We start from the raw sequence: 20,192 nt of genomic DNA on the forward strand, positions 1-20,192 counted from the left end.
CAGTGGAATTTTAACGTTCTCTCTCCCGCAGTATGGTGCCTTTGGCACTATCAAGCTGTCATTATCGACATATCTAGCAATATCTTATGAATATAAGGCAAGGTTAATGAGGAGGAGTTTCTTCAAATGTTCATATGATTTCGCTCGAGATTTTCTGGTTTCTACATAGTCCGGTCCTCTGAACTTGTCACAACTCCTTGAACATCACGGAAGTCTTTCGAAAAATGATGACTTGTCTATTTTTGGGTTTAGTGTAGTGACCGAAAGTGAACTAATCATATACCAAAATGTTGGTAAATGTATCATCAAGAGTAAGATTAGGCTTTACTCATTTCGTTTATGGTTAATTGAATCCATTGCACTATTTTAAACATGAAAACTTATTTTCAAAGCAATAACTGATGCGTATTTCCGAGACTTGCATTTCATGTAAATTGCATAATAATTATGTAACTGAGCAACTCGTCAATAAAAAAAAAAACCCTATTTCTCACCCGAAACATAAGCTTAATGTCCACATTTACACAACCTTTGTGACTAGTTTGCAGGAACACTAGGACACTAGTATGGTGCAGAAAACCTTGTAGGCCGGAAAAAATTTGAAGTTCCCATAGTACAGTAGTTGAGTACCGACAAATTTGTATTGGCGTAGTATTGTACAATTAATAAACGTACGTAACCTCTGATAGAGTGGAGTGCTTCAAGTCAAGAATTCTCCTCCAGGCAGTTAATTTGACGGCAAAACTCGAGTTTATTTCCAATTCCAATGGATAGCTTGTGCAACCATCCTCCATATCACAAGTACAGTATGGAAGAAACCCCTTCACATATCTGGCTTCAGCTGAGGCTAGTTAGGATACCGCCTTCGATGCTGTTATAATGAGACTGCTTATTCTCCGTCTCCATTTGATGTTTTTATAACTGTTTTGGTTTAGTTTTCTCACGTTCTCCAGGGCTCGGAGGATTGTTTCATGTTTTCTAAGACAGTTATGGAAAGCAACTGCAGTTTTTTAATTAAATTTGAGATGGGAGGTTGGGGATTGAAGGCCATCGAGAACAGTCCGCAGCTCATTGTCCCAACAAAGGTTTGTAAAATTTGATGGAGGTTGGGGAGGCGAGAGAGGTTTTTTTTCAGGTTTGCAAATGAATTTTAATTCAAAGCAAAGGCACAGCACCCCACAAAAAATATCCTATTGAATCAATAATTTACTCTCTCGGGTTATTGGAGCTTTCTCTTTACTTTTTGAAATATTTTATTAGCAGTCATCCTCCAGGTAGTATTTTACAACAGTTCCATCTGATTCTATAATAATTCTAGTATTATAGATGAATTTGGCATTCTAGTATTATAGTTGAATTTGCCATAAAAAAAATTTTGTCTCTGAACATTTTTTGGGGAAATTCGCCATATTCGGGATATGAAGGTATATGATCATCATCCTCGAGAAATTTCTAAGTGTTTTTGTTTACTTTAACATTAGCACAATCCGTGTCCAGATGATTGTTTGTTCTTCCTTAAAATTGCATTGTGGTTCTGATGCGAGTTTGTTTTTCTTTAAAATTGCATCGTTGTCCGGTATGTCATATGTCAAAGAGCAGTGTTACCAGTTTTAGTATCATTTGATGCCATTAGCATAATCTGAGGTAAATTTCATTGCCTAGCATGATATTTGGCATAACGACTCATTTAGCGTAATTCTAGCATAATTTTATCCCACTAGCATAATTTTGATAGATTTAGTGTAATTTCATATAGAGTTTAGCATCAAGTGGCAAAGGAGATCTGGTAACAATGTGTAGGAGTCACGTGACCAGGGGAAAATCTTACAGGTGTCAGACATTGACATTTTTCTCTTGCCATTTGGTTTAAGTCTTTCATGGAGAGAAGATATGTCCAATCTGTGTTCCCCCTGTAACTTTAATGGATTTCGGTTAATCCATAATTTTTATGAAAATGAAAAGCAAAGCATAGATTTTTTTAAGGCAACATGGAGTGTTACCTGCATCTTTAAGCAACACTGAGCCCACATCACCACCACCGAGGGAATCATTTTTCTGATCACGACAACAGTGTAAAGGAGCCACAACCATCTTGTTCTGGATGTAAGCCACCAAAACGTTTTTGTCCTAACTAAGGTAAATTTATAATTTTTAAAGTGACAACAGGAAGCATAGAACATAAACGGTTGAGTCTGGGGCACGGTGGGGAACCCCCAGCCAAGCAATGTGGCCTACAAGGTTGTGTTAAGTAGGGAAGTTTAGGTTAGGATGGTGTCCTTTGTAATCAGTTGGCCTATCTGGAGGGTGGAAGCCCTGGCCACGTACTAGGTTAGGTTATGTTAGGATGGGCCTAACCACTAGGTCGCCCTGGGTAACATGGCCTACTAGGTTAGGTTGTTAGGATGGTGTCCTTTGTAACCGGTTGGCTTATCGCCCCTGGCCAAGTAACAAGGCCTACTAGTTATGGAAGGTTAGGTTAGGATGGTGTCCTTTGTAACTGGTTGGCCTATCTTGGGGGTGGAGTTCCCGGCCAAGTAACATGCCCTACTATGTTAGGGTAGGTTAGGTAAGGACGGTGTCCTTTGTAACCAGTTTGCCTATCTGGGGGGATGGAGTCCAGGCCTGGCCAAGTAACATGGCCTACTAGGTTAGGGAAGGTTAGGTGGTAATTCTAAATTGGCTGTCCACGGTGAGCTAGCCTATGGCAATTGACGTTTTCCTGTGTTATTTTACCTGCTGAACATGAATTTAAAATATTTTGGCAGTCGGCTGTAACTAAAATGCAATTGACCCTTGAAAACTGCACTTCTGTACCAGTGGATTGCACACAGCTCAAGGGTAAATTACAGTTTAGCAGCAGCCGACCGGCAAAATATTACCTTAAACTCCTGTAAAGCAAGTAAAATAACATAGAAAAACATCACTTGCCATAGTCCAGCTCCACTGCACACTATTCAAAGCTTTCGTAAACGGGAAACAAAATATTACCATTTCCACTTTCAACTTGGGTGGCCTCTAAAGGTGGACGTGGCAGAGCAGCGCTGCGCGCCTTATCTGCACTTTTTAAGATTCCTGGCAAGCTCGTATGTTCTGGCAAGAGGTAATATTCTTGTTCAGCAAGTGAAATAACATAGAAAAACGTCAACTTCATCAATTGCTAGTCTCTCGTAGCTCTTGCTAAGAGCAGAAACTGGCAGCTGCTCATTGGTGAACGAAAAGCTAGCGCATGCGTGTTAAGGCTTAGAATCAACAGTACTAGTAATGAATGAAAAGTGTCTTTGGAACAGCTCTCGCTATCCATTTATTCGCCCTTCTTTTTACGCTTGTTTTTTGTGTTCCAAGTGACATATATAACAGGATATAAAACAATAAGGTACCCAAACCTTTTCCCAAGTTATTTACCGGACCCAAAACCCCGAATTCCCAACAGGTCCCCCTTACTGTTAGCTATCCTCGAAAGGGTTTTACTCCACCCAAAATCCCGATTCCCAACGGGTCCCCTTTACTGTCGGCTACAGTTCTAAGGTAATTTACAGCTTAATTACATTTGACAACCAAAATATTACTTTAAATTCTTGTTCAGCAGGTAAAGCTCTATAGAAAAGGGTCAACTGCCATAGCCTAGCTCACCACAGGCAGCCGGCTTAGATCTACCGGTTAGGTTAGGTTAGGACGGTGCCATTTGTAACCAGTTTGCCTATCTGGGGGCGACAGAGCCCCCTCCCCCAGCCGAGTAATATATTCTACCAGGTTAGGGTAGGCTACACTAGGCTAGTGTAGGTCAGGGGATGTTAGGCTACGTTAGACTAGGCTATGTTGCCTACCTGTGTCTTGGTGGGTTTGCTATAATTGTTTTACCTCATTTTATTTATTAATTAAAATACCAATTTGTGTCGATGGTGATATACCCCACCCAAAACCCCGCATTCCCAAAGGGCCCCCAACCCTGTTGGATGTAGTAGGGATGTATAATGACTCAAAAGGAACTCATTTCCCACATGTATTACTATCATAATCATTCAAAACACATTAAAACACATAATAAAATACATAATTACTGAAGAGAAACGGAGTTGGAATAAAATACATCATTACTGAGGAGAAACGGAGTTGGAACTGTTGTAAAAATTTACCGTCCTTCCTTTTTCTACCTATTCCTGTTTAATATTTATGGGTCAGATTCTTCACTCATGATGCTTACATAGATCCAACAGCCTCAACCCATTTCTGTGTAGTTCCATAGACAATTAGTTCAGGCCAATCCACGGAGAGACCAAACGGACAGTGCTGGTTGGTTGGTTTAAGCCTGATGGAAACTTCCAGGCTCTGCTTAACTAATGGGGTGAGAGAGGTTGGGGCTGAATGAAAGGTTGGAGGCATGCATGTTCAGTTATTGCAAATAGTTGAGTGGCATTGAAGTTGTTTTTAAAATCAAGAATTATCTAGAAGTTTTTTTTACCCTGCAGATATCTCTTTTCCTTCCTGTAGGGGTTAGTGGCGTCAGTGCACCTCATATACAGTGGTGCACTGTAGGCATTCCTTAAGGTTCTTTGCATCATCCCTTAGCTTCAACCCTTTTCATTGCTTTTACTGTACCTATGTTCATATTCTCTCCCTTTCATCTTACTTTCCACCCTCTCCCAACAAATGAGTCATAGTACAACTGAGAGGTTTTCCTCCTGTTACACCTTTCAAACCTTTTTGCTGTCAATTTCTGTTTCAGTGCTGAATGACCTTGCAGGCCCCATGCTTGTCCTTTGGCCTAAATTTTATATACTATTCTATTCTGTCTCTTCCTAACTCTCTGCTGATCTTTACTTTCAACTCTCTTTTGAGCAGGTCCTTTGTTTTTATAGCATTTTTTTTTTCTAACACAAGGAGGGCCCTTTAACCCCAGTTCTTCTCTTTTATAAGTTACTGAATGTCAGGTTTTGAAATTTATAGGCTTTTACCTTAAGACCCTATTAGGCATTTTGTGTTTTTATCCTTAATAACTGTGTAAATTGCATTATTCAAGAAAATTGTTCTTGATAACATAAACTAGGTTACGTATACTGTAAGATTATGGTTGATGTTGGGTCCGAGTGTGATTGCCTGACAGTAAATTTAATCCTGGGTGGTATTCCTCGAATCGGATTTAGTTGTTATTGCTAGCAGTTGATTGGTGAGGCTTGTAGTCCTTATGCTGGAATAGCTCCTTCAGTGATAAGAATCTGAGTACCACTGAAATATTTAATTGGTGTAATAACTAGGCCTAAACCAGATATATTTTTGGTATAGTGTAATAAGTCCTTAAAATCTTACTGTCAAACTAGTCTGGGTATATAACTAATAGATGGAAGAAAATCCTCAAAAACCAGTATCCATTGAGCCCAACTGCTTATGCTAAGCACAGGTCCAGAGAATTCCAGTGAAAAGATAAGAGAAGTAACTGATAAGAGAGAATCATTTGGTTTGACTGTGTCAGTCAGTTTGTATATGTGGTCGAGATTAGCAGCTACCCTTACAGCACAGATTGTGTTATACCATACAGTATCGCTCATCCATTGGTTTGCCAATTACGATTCTTGTATTTCCATCTGTTAGTAGCCATCACTTGCACCGCTGCCTGGACTTGAAAAGTTTATCATTATAAGCCTTGATCACCATGCTTTGGTGATAATGACAAGCAACACTTATTTTTTTTTTTTTTTTTTTTTTTGAGAAACATTTTGTAGACCAAAAGGAGAAGTCTTTGCACCTGTAGCTTCTGTAAATTCGCTTTTTGTGATTGATAAGGTTTTACACGAGCTAACAAAATATTTTGTATAAACTTACTATTATGCTATCTTTGTGTTTTCCAGGACCAACCTTGAAGAGCTCTTTTGGTTTACCGTTTATTGGACTAAGTAGAGGTATGTGCCGAGAGTGTTTATTCTGCTTCTGTCAACAAACTCATGGTTCCCCCAAGTGTGGAGTGTTTGATATATTGCTGCAGGATTCAGTGTAGAGCTTTGCGAACATTGGCTTTGAATGGTCGCTGAAGATTGCAACGACTGCGGCCAAATGTTGAAGGCTACAGGGAATGAACATGATTGACTACTGCATTAGTTTGCTCAGTTAAGTAATCTCTTACCAACATGGGGTTTTAACTCAGTCTGTACATTGCAAACCTACTGCTCAGATTCTCTAGCATGGATATAATCGGTCAGTCATGGGATACGAGGGATACCTTAGAAAATTTTTGCCACGAAAAATATCTGTCCCGCAGTCCCTTCACGTCGTCTCCATATTTACGTCATTATCGTAAGGATGGCATATTTTCAATTTAATGTGACCTTAAGATTGCATGACAAAGGTAATTTTTTTAATCTTAATGATTTTATTCAAGCCTGTGAAGTTGTTTTCAAGATTGTTTAATAAATTATTTTCGGCGTACTGGTGTATGCCGGCAATCATGCAACAGCTGACAAATGTTGCTTGCTTATTTTGAGATATTTCACAATCGCAGTGAAATATTTACACAATCAAAATTAAGATATGTCACGGCACGTATTTTTATGACGTAAGCGAATCATGCATTTTAAAATGCTTAAGACTATGGATCCTCAAATTACCCACTTACTAAAGTATGAACTTAGAGAAGGAGTTTGCCTTTTTATGCTAAATATATGCTTTAATAAGAGTTTTGTTATAACTTTGTCTGGTTTTTTCACGTTGATATTGACCTTTAATTCAGTTAGGTATTGACAGCATCGTACTAATTTGAGTATTTCTGCACTTATGGTGTCGAAGACTGAATTGCTCTTTTATAAGAAAAAAAATTTTTTTGTTTAATTTAGCAATTTTTCACTCCAGGTATTACGATATGCTGGTTTCCTACAAACTGCAGATATCACTTTCCAATTGAGACTTTGGGATAAGCCTCAATAAATTGGAAGTAAATCATAATATCAATGACTTATTTTATAGAAATGGGGATGGTATGGGGTTCCACTGAATGTTACCCTTCTGGTTCTCACTAAGATTTTCTTTGGATGACTAACCACCAAGCACATGATATATTGTTCAGGTCAACAGAGGCATGGTTTTTCAAAATTATTAATGATAATGACAATAACAATACTGCATCTTTTGAGTCGAATTCGTGATACTGAAAGTGTTTACAAGTAAATACTAGGAATAAAATCAATAGTGGGAATGATAATGTCCCTTGGAGCTTTGGTGTCAGCATGCTTTGGAAGCTACAGGTTCTCATTTTAATTTTGCTTTAAATATTCTTCAAGTATATAATTAATTGTGAAATTGATGGTCGAGCTGTTAACGGATGATTCTCTCTTCCTTCAGTGTGCATATTTCTGCAGATGTAATTCAACGTCTCCCCATTCCACCCCTCCCCCCTCTCTCTCTCTCTCTCTCTCTCTCTCTCTCTCTCTCTCTCTCTCTCTCTCACACACACACACACACACACACACACACACACACACACACACACACACACACACACACACACACAGTTGTATTTTAAATTACAAAATTTAGGTTTAATCACAAGTTTACGAATGACGTTAATTAATTTATTTTCAGATCTCTACCGAGAGCCAGTCTCCCTTGGAAGGTTGTATTATCAAACTCCCGTCGTTGGACAAATGGTGCATAACGAGATCATAACATTAAAGTAAGACCATCATACATGTCTTGATTCCTGTTAACACTTGTTTTTGCAAATTTAACCTTGTAGCCTGTAACATACTCGGATGAGCAATTAAATTTGTGGCTTTAGGTGATTAACGCACTAGGGGTTTAAATTCCTCTTTAGGTGTAGCAGTTGTTGGTATGTATATAAAAGTAAAAGGGATTGAAGTGGCCTATAAACTTTAATATTAAACTTCAACACAGTATCAAAATGACTCATTTATAGTTTGAAGAGCAACTCTGCTAACATTTTTTATAGCAAGTTATTGGACAAAACATTCGAAGTATGCAAAGATGGAAGGCGTGTTTACATAGGTATTGGCTGTTTTTCTAGTGGCCCCTCGTAGTTATAGCTTTCAAAAAGTAGAAAATTCAGTCAGGACAGGATGAAAGCATTCATGAAAGGGAGAGATTCCAAGGAAGTTATTTTCAAGTGAAAAGTGCTAAAAGCTTATGAAATAAGGGCGAATTGTTGGCTTTAGTTTGCCCATCATAATAGCCACTGTATGGAAAAAGAATTACGCATATTTTCGAAAAAGTCGACCACAAATAAGCAATGTTCAATAAACAGGTCCAAGAATAAAGAGGATAAATGAAGTAGACTGCCAGAAAGGAAAGTATTTTGAATATATTCTTGAAAATTACTGTAGGATAGGATAAATGTAAATCTGGAATTGTAAAGGCATAAGTTTGAAGAGTTGAAAGGTGTAAGGGAGTGACTGGTTTACCTTGTTGTGTGACTGGCTGATTTTTGCTAGAAAGGAATTGGCTGAGCAAATGCTTCTTAAGATAAAATTCATTTACCCAAGAGATTTATCACTGAATATCTTTCACAGGCAACTTTATCATTTGAATATCTTTCACACGCAACTCTATCATTTGAATATCTTTTACGCGCAACTCTTACTTCCTTAAAATGTAAAGGCTGTCGTCATTTCTTTCCGTTTCTTATTTTATGAATATTGTACTTGCCTATGGCGTCAAATGATCAACAAATGAGCTTATTGGTTTGGAAAGTGTTTGATGTTCAGTGTTTTGACTATCTGAAATATATACAACAAGCAAAGTTTGAGTAAACGTATGCACATTCTTGGAGAGAAACTGTTTTTCTTTTTTATCAGCGATGGATAGGATGTTCCTGTATTTCTATAGCCAAGTTCTTAGCCTCTCAAACAGAAGGTGATTTTCCTTCTCCAAATCAGCAGAACTGATAACCATCATTATTAACGTTTTCACTTCAGCTCTTTTCTTGATATGGTTAAGCGTGAAATGAACTCACTCTCTCCACTCCTTGTGAACTGTCAGGTTGAATTTCCATTCGATCAATGCTCCTTTTCCATAGTTTTCTGGGCCCTTTACAAGTCTTCCTCCTACTACTCATATGTCAAATACATTTCTGACTATCTGTTCCCCACTTCGTATCTCATGTCCAAACCATCTTATTCTTTCAATATCAGTCAATTTTCCAGCCGATGGACGTCAAATCTTTCGGTCTCATCCTCATTTCCATTACAGTACAATATTTCCATGGTACTTAGGCATAGAACTTTAGAATTGCAAAGGGACACCTTTTCAGCTTCTCCATGTTCTTTTTCATCACCCTCAATGCTGCTATATAGGGTGAGTAGCATAGGCTATATTTTACTCGCAAGTCTTTGCTCTACTTATAGGGTATTTGTATTTACCAGTGGTTTAGCAATCTCTGTTCACTACCTGTAGGCTGCTCTCTCAGTGCCTGCTTCACCGTTCAAAGTGTCCTAAAGGTCCCAGAATTTCTTAACTGCTTCAAAGATCTGCCCTTCTATCACAAATGGCATCCCACTTTTTTCTCATCCTCGTTGGCTTCTTTCATATATCACGGACATCAGAAATCTCTTAATGTAAACTTTGTACTGTAACCCTGAACATCCCTTGCGACAAAATTTAATTGCTTCATAGTACTAAGTTGACCTTTTCAGCAGCATAGTTTTGCTTTTTCTTTTAAAAAAACCATCTTTGTTTGTTATTTTGTTACTTCTTTTTCTTCAGTTTTCACCTAGTAGCAGTGTGAGTCTACTGAAAGATGTCTCATTCTGAATAACAAGTAGAATTTCTTTTTTTCACACACCACACATCATATGATCTACTTTCAGAAATCAATCTGTTCCAATTCCTCCATTCTTGTATAATAACTTTGGCAGAGGCCTTCTTAAGCTGTCGTCTTGATTGTTGTCTGCCGTGACATCTTCCCTCTAATTTTTTGGAAACTACCTATCTTTGTTCTATGTTGCTATTTAGAACTACTACTACCATGTATGACCTCGGTTTTTTGGCATTTCTGTTTTCATAATGAAATTTAAAAGTATTTTGCTTTTCAATGCCTTTACTTGTTTTGTTAAATATAACGAGAACACATTTATATTACACTAATTTCTCAAGTTTCTCCAACATTTTAATTTTAGTATTTTTTAGAAATGTACAAACTCAGTTTACATTCCTGCCATTTTATGAAAATATTTTACATCCTTAAATCTTGTCTGTAAATTATTGTCAAATACTTTTTCCACTCTTCTGGTTTTATCTCTGATATCAGTTTTTTATTTGTTCAGTTTCTTATCATGATAACTCTCATATAAAACATAGTATTCGCATTTATTCAAAGGTTCAGGATTTTTCCTCTGAACTAATCGCTTTTTGACCAACTAATTGTTGTACAAATAAAATTTTCATTTGTCCATAACTTGCTGTATTTTCCAGTTCGGATTGATTTTTTCATTCAGATGATATTAATTACCAACTTCAAGTTGTCGTTCTCAATTTGTCCATCTTGAACTTATTTTTTTTTTGGGGATCTGTTCTATTTTATGTGTTCCGCAAACCTTAAGGACGAACGTAAACAACCTTTCCATCATTTGCTCATCATTTTTACCCTGAATAATCTTGCTCTTTGGCAGTCGTTAGTTGAGTTGTATAATCCGTGTTGTGTGAGGAGTAGCGTGACATAATTCTGTAAATGCGGGCGAAATGAGAGTATCGTTTCTAGAGAACGAGGTCCAAGGCTTGTTGTAGAAGGCCATTATTTTTCTCTAGTCAGCGGGTGGTTGGTGTCTCGTCAAGCCTGCTACCCAACTGTCAATGGTTTCATTCAAGATTCCGTTGACGACTTGTGCTTCTCACGGTTTCTTCATCAGCTGATGCTTCAGGCGTTCAGTAAACCATGGCAGATAGAAATTTCTTCGTCAATGAACAAGGGAATTCGGTCTGTTTGTTTATCATCACGTAGGAGGCTGGAATATATTCGAAAGGGCTTAACAATAGTGTTGGACCCTATATGCAGTTTTTTCCTTAGCATGTGTGATGTCAGTGTCATTTCTTTTACTTTTGAATTGAAGACATTTAGTATTCTAATACTCACAAGGGTTGTTGAAAAACTTTGACTTCCTTTTATTGCTATGATTGGTTTCTAGATATGTGCTTTTTCGAATGATCTAAGCCCTGGCTTCTATATTTTACAATTAACTGAGAAGAGGAAATAGATTTTTACATTTGTTGTTGTTGAAAGTTTTGCGATTTACAGAGCCTTCGTGCAGGTTTATTGTCCACATTCGCATTCCTTTTCTCGATTCCTGTTCATTTAATTTTCTCTCGGAAATAAACACTATCTTTTTCCACAGGTTCTTTGTGTATTTCAACAGGGGCATGTGGTCTCAATTTATGACCTTACTAGTTCGTCTATCACCTTTAAGAGATCATGTTGGTTCATTTAATTCAGAGAAAGCCCAGATCCAATATCCAGTCCCTAACTTTGCAGGATAAATTATTTGAGTAAATGAAGTCTTTCATTCTTCACACGTCATTTATTCAGCTTTCGCCCATCTCGTTCCATTCATCCGAATTCACCCTTGACTGAATCGTTTACGAAGCACCATTTAACCGTCATAACATGTGAGGTTTAACAGGGATGCATCAGAATCATATAGCACGCAACGAAGTTTGAGTAGGCTTTTGGGCTTCATTGTGACCTATTTCACAAGACTACCAAAAATCCTTGAAGCTTCTCTAGCGTTTGGTAGGCTATAAATGTTATTGTGGGTATAGATAAATCGTTGAAGCTTCTCTAGCGTTTGGTATAAATGTTATTGTGGATATAGATAAATGGTGTGGGGTCTTGAGTGGGTGTTGGTAAAATGAAATAACAGTTAAGAGCTGTGTTAAGGAAGAGCAGTTATGAATGAATAAAGTTGGAGAGAATGAAGATAAGGTAGACATTTTGCAAAGATGGCTGACAGCCATCACTGAATGGAAGATGTAACTTACGTCTATTCCTACTGAAAAGTTGTTTTTGTTTGTGCGATCAGTAACACATGTATATGGAGGTTGTTTTTGATTAAGCTGGCTTTATGCCAGCCGGGCCTTTTGCTCATAGAGCAGGTCATAGAGCTTTAGTGTTCAGAATTAAAAGATGCGTAACTGTAGTTGGCAAGGGCGATTTGGAGTTTTTCTTGACTGAAAAGAAATTACTCTTTAAATATTTCTATGAATGATTACAGTATTTCTGTATGGACTAATGGGATAGTAGCATTAAGACTAACAGACGATAGTACGAGTTTTTCTTCTCTCTGTACTTGCATGTTCTGCGACAAGTAGAATCATTGCCTCTCGCTACCTACTGCACGTTTTAGGCGTTTATTTGTATAATTTTCTGTCTCGCTTGTGGACGTGCGTAGGTCTGTTGTGGGTGTAGCACGCACAGAAGCAAAGTCCAAAGGTAATTTCTGTAAGTACCGAAAGCTTGTTATAATATGCAACGATAATATAGTAATCTTTAGTAGTATTTATCAGATACCCTATTGTAGTATTTGTATTAACGACTATAATGGCAAAGGATATGTGTACTTATTGTAAAAATATACATTAAATAAAACTAGTTCATTGGAACTGCCTTGAACGTGTTTTGACGTATTTAACGATAAGGAATAAGACACCAAAATACATACACCAACTATTAGGCCCCGTCCACATGGTCGCCAGCTTTGAAACTCAACTTGGCTCGGTGTGACGTCAGAAACGGAGGAACGGCGAGCAAAGCTTCGTGTAGGGTTTTCTAATGTTTAACGAAGTATCGTGGGATTTGCCTGCAGCAGCAGGGCTGTTAACAAATGAAAAATTTCTGGTAAACGGATAAAGACGTCACTAACTGAAAAGCTTGTGTAAAGAGGAATTTCAGTAAAACCTATACAAATAAACAAATAAATGAAAATAAACAAGACATTTCCCGTTATGTTACCTTCATAATGAATACGTCAGGTAAGTATGACTTATGGGAACTTTTTGTTTGTGCGATATTAACACCCTTTATGGCAGTGTTTTTGAAATCTGTCAGTCTAGTCCATTATGCTTTTTGAAATCCTAGTGCTATACTTTAGTGATCGGTAGCTGCTTGTAGTTGTTGACAGAAATAGTAATGTTGAATGTTTTAGTCGAGCTTGAAAGCTGAAATACTCTTTCATGGTAGTATCTTGTTTCCTTATATATTTCCATATTAGATAAGAGTTTATAAAAGTTGTTAAGTCCATTCTCATATAGTTGATGAACTCTGATTTTAGCCATGTATCTCTCAGTTCTTGCAATATCGTCAAATGACTTGCTATGTCTGCACTCTTAGGCGTTTGTTGTATAACTCCTGCATAATTTTCAACGTCCTTTTCTGCCTTGTCGTTTTATACATTGCTACAACAATACACAGCAAAGGCGATTTTCTTCTTGGGTCTTTTACGATCCATATTGATAAATAATTTTCCTGTGTCAGTCATTGCCAGCAGGCTCTCACTAACCAACTAGCGTCGTTCGGACAGCAAAATAAAATAAATAAAACTAGGCTTAGCGCGCAATGCGGCAAAGTTTGACGAGCATAAGCAATAAGCTCGACCAAAATGGACGGGACCTTAGAGGTAAAGCATGAGTTTTGATTGGAGGTGGTCAAGTATAACAAAAGGCTACGTTTTCAGTTTGTCCGTGAGTCTCGAGATTTCGAATTTAGTGTTGTCCAATATATATGGCACCGCTTTTGGGGGTGTCGGTTTAGTTTTCGACAGAGAGGCTAGGATCTAGCCTTTTTTTTAAGATTGATTTTTTTGTGCTGATTAACGGCCCACATTTAGTAACTATTTCGAATGCCATTAGGCGAAAATGTGCGTTAGGCACAGATTTCCCCATGAAATAAACCAAAGTAATTTTATATTTCCAAGTAATTTTCTGACGTTTCACTCTAGTAAATCATATAGATTATACGACTGTCACGGGGGAATGGAGTTTGGTCAAATATGTAACTGGAATACTAAATTTTGTATTTTATTTTCACTTAGCATTATTTGAGGTAATGGAATTATAAGATGGAAATAAGTGTCGAATAATGGAATTATGAAAGAAATAGCTTGCCCTTTTCAAGGATGAAACAACACCCTTCTCTCCCTTACAAAACATGATCATTATTGTTAGCGTTTAGCCTTTGACCTTGTGCAAATGAAAAAAAAAACCGTCAACTTCAAATGTCTTGAAGTATATAGTCAGTCAAATGTTTGATGCATTAAGATCATTTTGATGCATTAAGATATATTTTAATATAGAATAAAGGAATTCTCATCATTTTAGTTAGCACTGAAGTTAAAAAATGAAGAGAAGGAAATACCCTGTCGAATATAGCGAAAATATGTAAAAAAAAAAAAGGCTTACGGCCTGGTCCAGTATTATTTCTTTATCTCCCACACAAAGACCTTAGAATTATGGAAGAGAGAATGCTGGTTCCTGGGCAACATTTGAAAAGTGTGGTCTCGAGTCAGTTATTGTGACGTGGCCCTACGTGTACTGCTTAGGCGCTTTAATGTTGCATGGGTCTTGACTATGTTGGAATCTCGTTTCTTTTGCCAGGTACGCCAAAATCTCATAAAACTTTTGCTGAAATGGGGTCGTGCATATAGATTAGTGTGGCAGCGGCTATTATTAGTTTTAACATTTCATAAGTCAAATAACAGTGTGCTTAAAGGCAAGTGATAAGTGTCCTTATTTTTTATAAATAGGTTTTATTTAAATAAGTGGTAAATCTCATTTCTCTTTGGTGTTCCAATGTTTTAGTGTTGAAATCTACTTTATATGGTACAGGGGTTGCTTGTCATATTGCCATAAATCCCATTAGAATGAGAGATGCGCTGTCATTATTGTTATTACTTATGCAGCATAAATTGTGGAGTCGTATGATTTGATCAGATGTCAAGTTGCCAGGTAATATATTCTCTATAGTAATATATTTACTCTATATAGAAGTTGAAATAATAGCCACATTTATAGGTAATCAATCGATCTCCATATTTTCAGGAGTGCAAGTCGGCGTCGACTGGTAGTCAGGGATGGGAGTGTTACCTTTCTCCGGACAGTAGAGAAGGATGCAGCAAGGACCCCGTAAGAAGCAGGCCCTGCATGGTCAATCGGCAGTAGAGGAGAATGCAGCCAAGGACCCTGTAAGAAGCAGGCCCTGCTCGGTCTGTCAACAGTAGAGGATGCAGCCAAGGACCCCGTAGGTAGTAGGATCTGCTCGGTCAGTCAGCATTAGAGGAGGATGCGGCCAAGGACCCCGTAAGCAGCAGACCCTGCACGGTCTGTTGGCAGTAGAGGAGGATGCAGCCAAGGACCCCGTAAGAAGCAGGCCCTGCTTGGTCTGTCGGCAGTAGAGGAGGATGCAGCCAAGGACCCCGTAAGAAGCAGGCCCTGCTCGGTCTGTTGGCAGCAGAGGAGGATGCAGCCAAGGACCCCATAAGAAGCGCAGGCCCGGCTTGGTCTGTCGGCAGTAGAGGAGGATGCAGCCAAGAACCCTGTAAGAAGCAGACCAGTCAGCAGTAGAGGAGGTTGCAGCCAAGGACCCCATAAGAAGCAGGCCCTGCTTGGTCTGTTAGCAGTAGAGGAGGATGCAGCCAAGGATGGCATAAGAAGCAGGCCCTTCTCAGTATGTTGGCAGTAGAGGAGGATGCAGCCAAGGACCCCGTAAAAGAAGCAGCCCTTATCGGGGTCTGTCAGACAGTAGAGGAGGATGCAGCCAAGGACCCTGTAAAAAGCAGGCCCTTCTCGGTCTGTCGGCAGTAGAGGAGGATGCAGCCAAGGACCCCGAAGGAGGAAGGACCTGCTCGGTCTGTCAGCAGTAGAGAAGGATGCAGCCAAGGACCCCTTAAGAAGCAGGCCCTGCTTGGTCTGTCAGCAGTAGAGGAGGATGCAGCCAAGGACTCCATAGGAAGCAGACCCGTTGGCAGTAGAGGAGGTTGAAACTAAGGACCCCATAAGAAGCATGCCATGCTTGCTGTGTCGGGTGTTACCTTTCCTCAGACAGTGGAGGAGGATGCAGCAAGGACCCCATAAGAAGCAGGCCTTCTGGTCTATCAGGTGTTACCTTTCCCCAGACAGTAGAGGAGGATGCAGCCAAGGGCCCCTGAAGGAGGAGGACCTGCTCGGTCTGTCAGCAGTAGAGGAGGATGCAGCCAAGGATCCCGTAAGAAGCAGGCCCTACTTGGTCTGTCAGCAGTAGAGAAGGATGCAGCCAAGGACACCATGAGAAGCAAGCCCAGCTTGGTCTGAAACAGTAGAGGAGATACTGCCAAGGATGCCTTAGGAAGCAGACTCTCGGCAGTAGAAGAGGATGCAGCCAAGGGCCCAGCTTGGTCAATCGGCAGTAGAGGAGGATGCAGCCAAGGACTGCATAGGAAGCAGACCCGTTGGCAGTAGAGGAGGTTGAAACCAAGGACCCCATAAGAAGCACGCCTTGCTTGGTCTGTCAGGAGTAGAGGAGATACTGCCAAGGACCCCGGAGGAAGCAGACTCTTGGTCTGTCAGCAGAGGAGGAAGCAGGACCCCGAAAGCAGCAGGCCTGTTGGTCAGTAGAGGAGGATGCAGAGGAGGACCCCCATAAGAAGCAAGCCCAGCTTGGTCTGTCAGCAGTAGAGGAGGATGCAGCCAAGGACCCCGTAAGAAGCAGGCCCTGCTTGGTCTGTTGGCAGTAGAGGAGGATGCAGCCAAGGACCCCGATAAGAAGCAGGCCCTGCTTGGTCTGTCAGCAGTAGAGGAGGATGCAGCCAAGGACCCTGTAAGAAGCAGGCCCTGTTTGGTCCTGCAGGGTGGTCTGTTCAGCAGTAGAGGAGGATGCAGCCAAGGACCCCTGAAGAAGCAAGCCCAGCTTGGTCTGTCAGCAGTAGAGGAGGATGCAGCCAAGGATGCCGTAAAAAGCACGCCCTGCTTGGTCTGTTGGGTGTTACCTTTCCCTGGACAGTAGAAGAGGATGCAGCCAAGGACCCCGTAAGAAGCAGGCCCTGCTTGGTCTGTCAGTGAGAGGACAAGGACCCTGTAAAAGCAGGCAGGCCCTGCTTGGTCTGTCAGCAGTAGAGGAGGATGCAGCCAAGGACCCTGTAAAAAGCAGTGCAAAAACGTCCATCTCCTAAAATACTTAACTGTAAAACTAGTTGGCCACTAAGGATAAAGGTTCAATGTATGTTATTCCATGATCACTAATGCCTTTAATTAAGAAAATTATATTTGTAGTGAGGCTATTTAAAATGATTTTTATTTTTAAAAGATATTTATTTCCAAATAAAGTTTTAACTTGATGATACTAGAAATTAGTTTACTTTCCACAAAATTTAAACAATTTTCCCTAATTTACAAGGCATTTTTCATGCAATATGCTATTTCATACAAAATCCAAACTGCGTTACCTTAAAATTATAAACAAAAATTTACTGATTAGCTGCTGATAGTATATCTTAATTGACAGCCAACGACGCAAAAAAAAAAATTACAAAAATGTTTGTAAAGCGAGGCGGCCAGGGAGTTTCTTTAAAAATTGCCCTGGATTACCAGCTGATTTGTAATGATTACAGATACCCTGCTGCTATGACGACCCTCTTCCTCTGCATTTCCTCAGTTTCTCTCGCGTTCATCTAATCCCCATAGTTCTCTGTAAAATAAGAGAGGATCATATTACTAAAAATCAGATTAATTTTACTATTCGTAAACTTATGCCCTTGACGTACACTGCTGATGAATTAATCACCTTGACTAGTGCTTGATTGGACACTGCTGATATCATCACAGATGGAAGGAATGGCAAACGTTGAGCCTTTTTTACTAGTGCATTGCTAACAAAACATCACGAATGGATACCATGACCCCATTTGTCCTTATTTCAATAGCCAGATGACAAATGCTGCCATAAATTAATTATGAGAAAATAACTTCGGAAGAAAAGCATTCAGTTAACTATATATACTGTACCATTACTAAAATCACATTAAAAACCCATTGACAGAAAGACTGTTGCATTTCTTGTCTACTCCTCTGCGTTCTGAACCTTAGTAACATTTGATACAAATGCCTCTTCAACGCATTACTGAAAAGCCTAGAATGCCTCTTGCACCAGAATAGTTTTGCAACCAGGAGGCCACGTAAGTTTTGTCATGTCAGAAGGTAGGCAGAGCGAACAGAACAGGGTCCGACAGCAGCAGTTAAACGAACTGGGGGAAGGAGGTTGTCAGTTCCTATTTGTCAAGTTAGTATTTTTTTGGGGGGAGGGGGTGTAATGTTTGAAACTTGAGCACAACTACAATCCACAACCATCAAATCGATTTGATCAATACTGAACTTTGATTGCGATCACCAACCAGAATAAGAAGACCCCAGAAATTCAATGCGAGACAGACAGACTCTGGCAAGAGAAGCAATCATGATAATTTATCAAAAATACTGTTGAATAATGAATCGGCTTTTGCAAATCCCGGTGAACAGCATTTGGAAATTCAGCGTTTGCTATTGCCTTTTTATCTTCAGATTTGGACGTGCGATTGTAACCCTGCCATGTAAATTACCAAGCGTTAATGAAATTTGCAACAAACCTTAACAGGCTGGTGTGAAGGGCAACTGATAATAAGGCCAGAAGACAGACTGGCTGATGAAGGTATAAATTAAGTTAAAATGGCGTACCTCTGATTACAACATAGTGCTTAGAGATGCCTGTAAACTATACGGGAGCATCACATTCTAAAGTCATAACGACAGATGCTTGAGCACGCACCTTTCGATTTTGTGACCTTTACTACCCAATAGGCAAAAACTAGGGAAACTACATTAGCCATAAAAAATACTTAGCCATACCAAATACGTGCTTACAGTAGGTGATTGAGGAATAATTAGGGATTGAAATTACTCTATTACAAATCCATTCAAAATACTTTAACTGCCTGTTTGAAAAACATGAACACTTCTGTTATATCTGATCCGATACGGGAGTGGTATTGGGGGCATGAATCCAGTAAGTGCCTTGCGTTTTCTGTGCTTGGGGGAGTGACCCACAGTTTGTGAAATTATTATTGATATCATGTAATTTAACGAGGGACTATCCTCACAACCTACAAATGAGATGCTACTTCCAATACAAATTCTTATTAACTCTACATCTAATTATGAGACAAGACCTACTCTTTGGTATTACTACAATGTCATCGATAAGATCGATAATGTAGTAAAACTCGTCAGGAAAATAAAGTATGACCACTTGGTGAAAAGGCATGTGAAACATGCGGGACAATGGTATCACTTGGTACCTTGTAAGTGCTTGTGAGGTACGTTTAAGAGTATTTTACTGTCGTTACCAGTACCTGCATAATGAGGGATCTTTACATGAAAGTCAGGAACCTTCAAGAAATACTTAGAACCAAAATTTATCCGATTTCTAAAGAACTTTTAACCTACATTAGACCATAATCAGAAGCGATAATTGGAAAATAGCTCACTGAACCAAGTTCTTAATTAATCTTAATTATGTACAAGAGAGAGAGAGAGAGAGAGAGAGAGAAAGGGGGTTTAAATTATGAATGATAGTACACAACTGGTGTACACAACTGAGTGATACGAGTGATCACTCAAGTCAGTCTCTCTCTCTCTCTCTCTCTCTCTCTCTCTCTCTCTCTCTCTCTCTCTCTCTCTCTCTCTCTAAGAGAGAGAAGCATATGTACATAATCATATTGAAGAGAAAGATCCAGCAAATTAACACAAGGTTAAAACACATGTCTCCGCAAAACATTCCTGGCAAGAAGATTCCTAGTCTTTGTAATGTGGTTCCAGTGACAGGGTAATACTGCTTCCGGTAAAATCTCCAATAAAAGTTCATGCACTGTATATCGTTCTGGCTAAACTCTTAGTAAGGCCGTGGAAGTAACCGAACTAAATCGGAATCAAACACTACGTCAAGATGGAGGGTTGAATTAGTGACTGAGAATAAGTTTTTTTGGCAAATTGCTAAGTTCTTGACAAGTATTTGATCAGCTTCAAACTGAATTAAACGTGTTCCAACATTGAACAAGCTTTCTATATCTTGGCAATTATATCTACTGTAGGAAGTGCAAAAATAAAGCATCGCAAAAAGTTGAAGACTAAAATTTTAACAGCAACTATCATTCGTTTTTGTAAAAGTTCTACGCTAAAAACATTATTTAAACAATTTGAAAAAT

The 20,192-nt window shown here is 39.2% G+C and overlaps 1 long non-coding RNA gene across 2 annotated transcripts; it reads left to right on the plus strand.

The window, feature by feature from the left end:
• Positions 1 to 1,840: 1,840 nt before the first annotated feature.
• Positions 1,841 to 15,085, plus strand: LOC136840922 (uncharacterized). 2 transcript variants are annotated; one of them, XR_010853786.1, is made up of 4 exons: positions 1,841 to 2,103; positions 5,844 to 6,098; positions 7,567 to 7,657; positions 15,025 to 15,085. It is a non-coding gene; the product is annotated as an uncharacterized lncRNA (long non-coding RNA). The 2 variants fall into 2 exon arrangements; XR_010853787.1 differs by having other exon boundaries at positions 5,844 to 5,894.
• The last annotated feature ends 5,107 nt before the right edge of the window (positions 15,086 to 20,192 follow it).

Source organism: Macrobrachium rosenbergii, chromosome 8 (assembly GCF_040412425.1).
Source record: "Macrobrachium rosenbergii isolate ZJJX-2024 chromosome 8, ASM4041242v1, whole genome shotgun sequence".
In the NCBI taxonomy this organism is placed as follows: Eukaryota; Metazoa; Arthropoda; class Malacostraca; order Decapoda; family Palaemonidae; genus Macrobrachium; species Macrobrachium rosenbergii.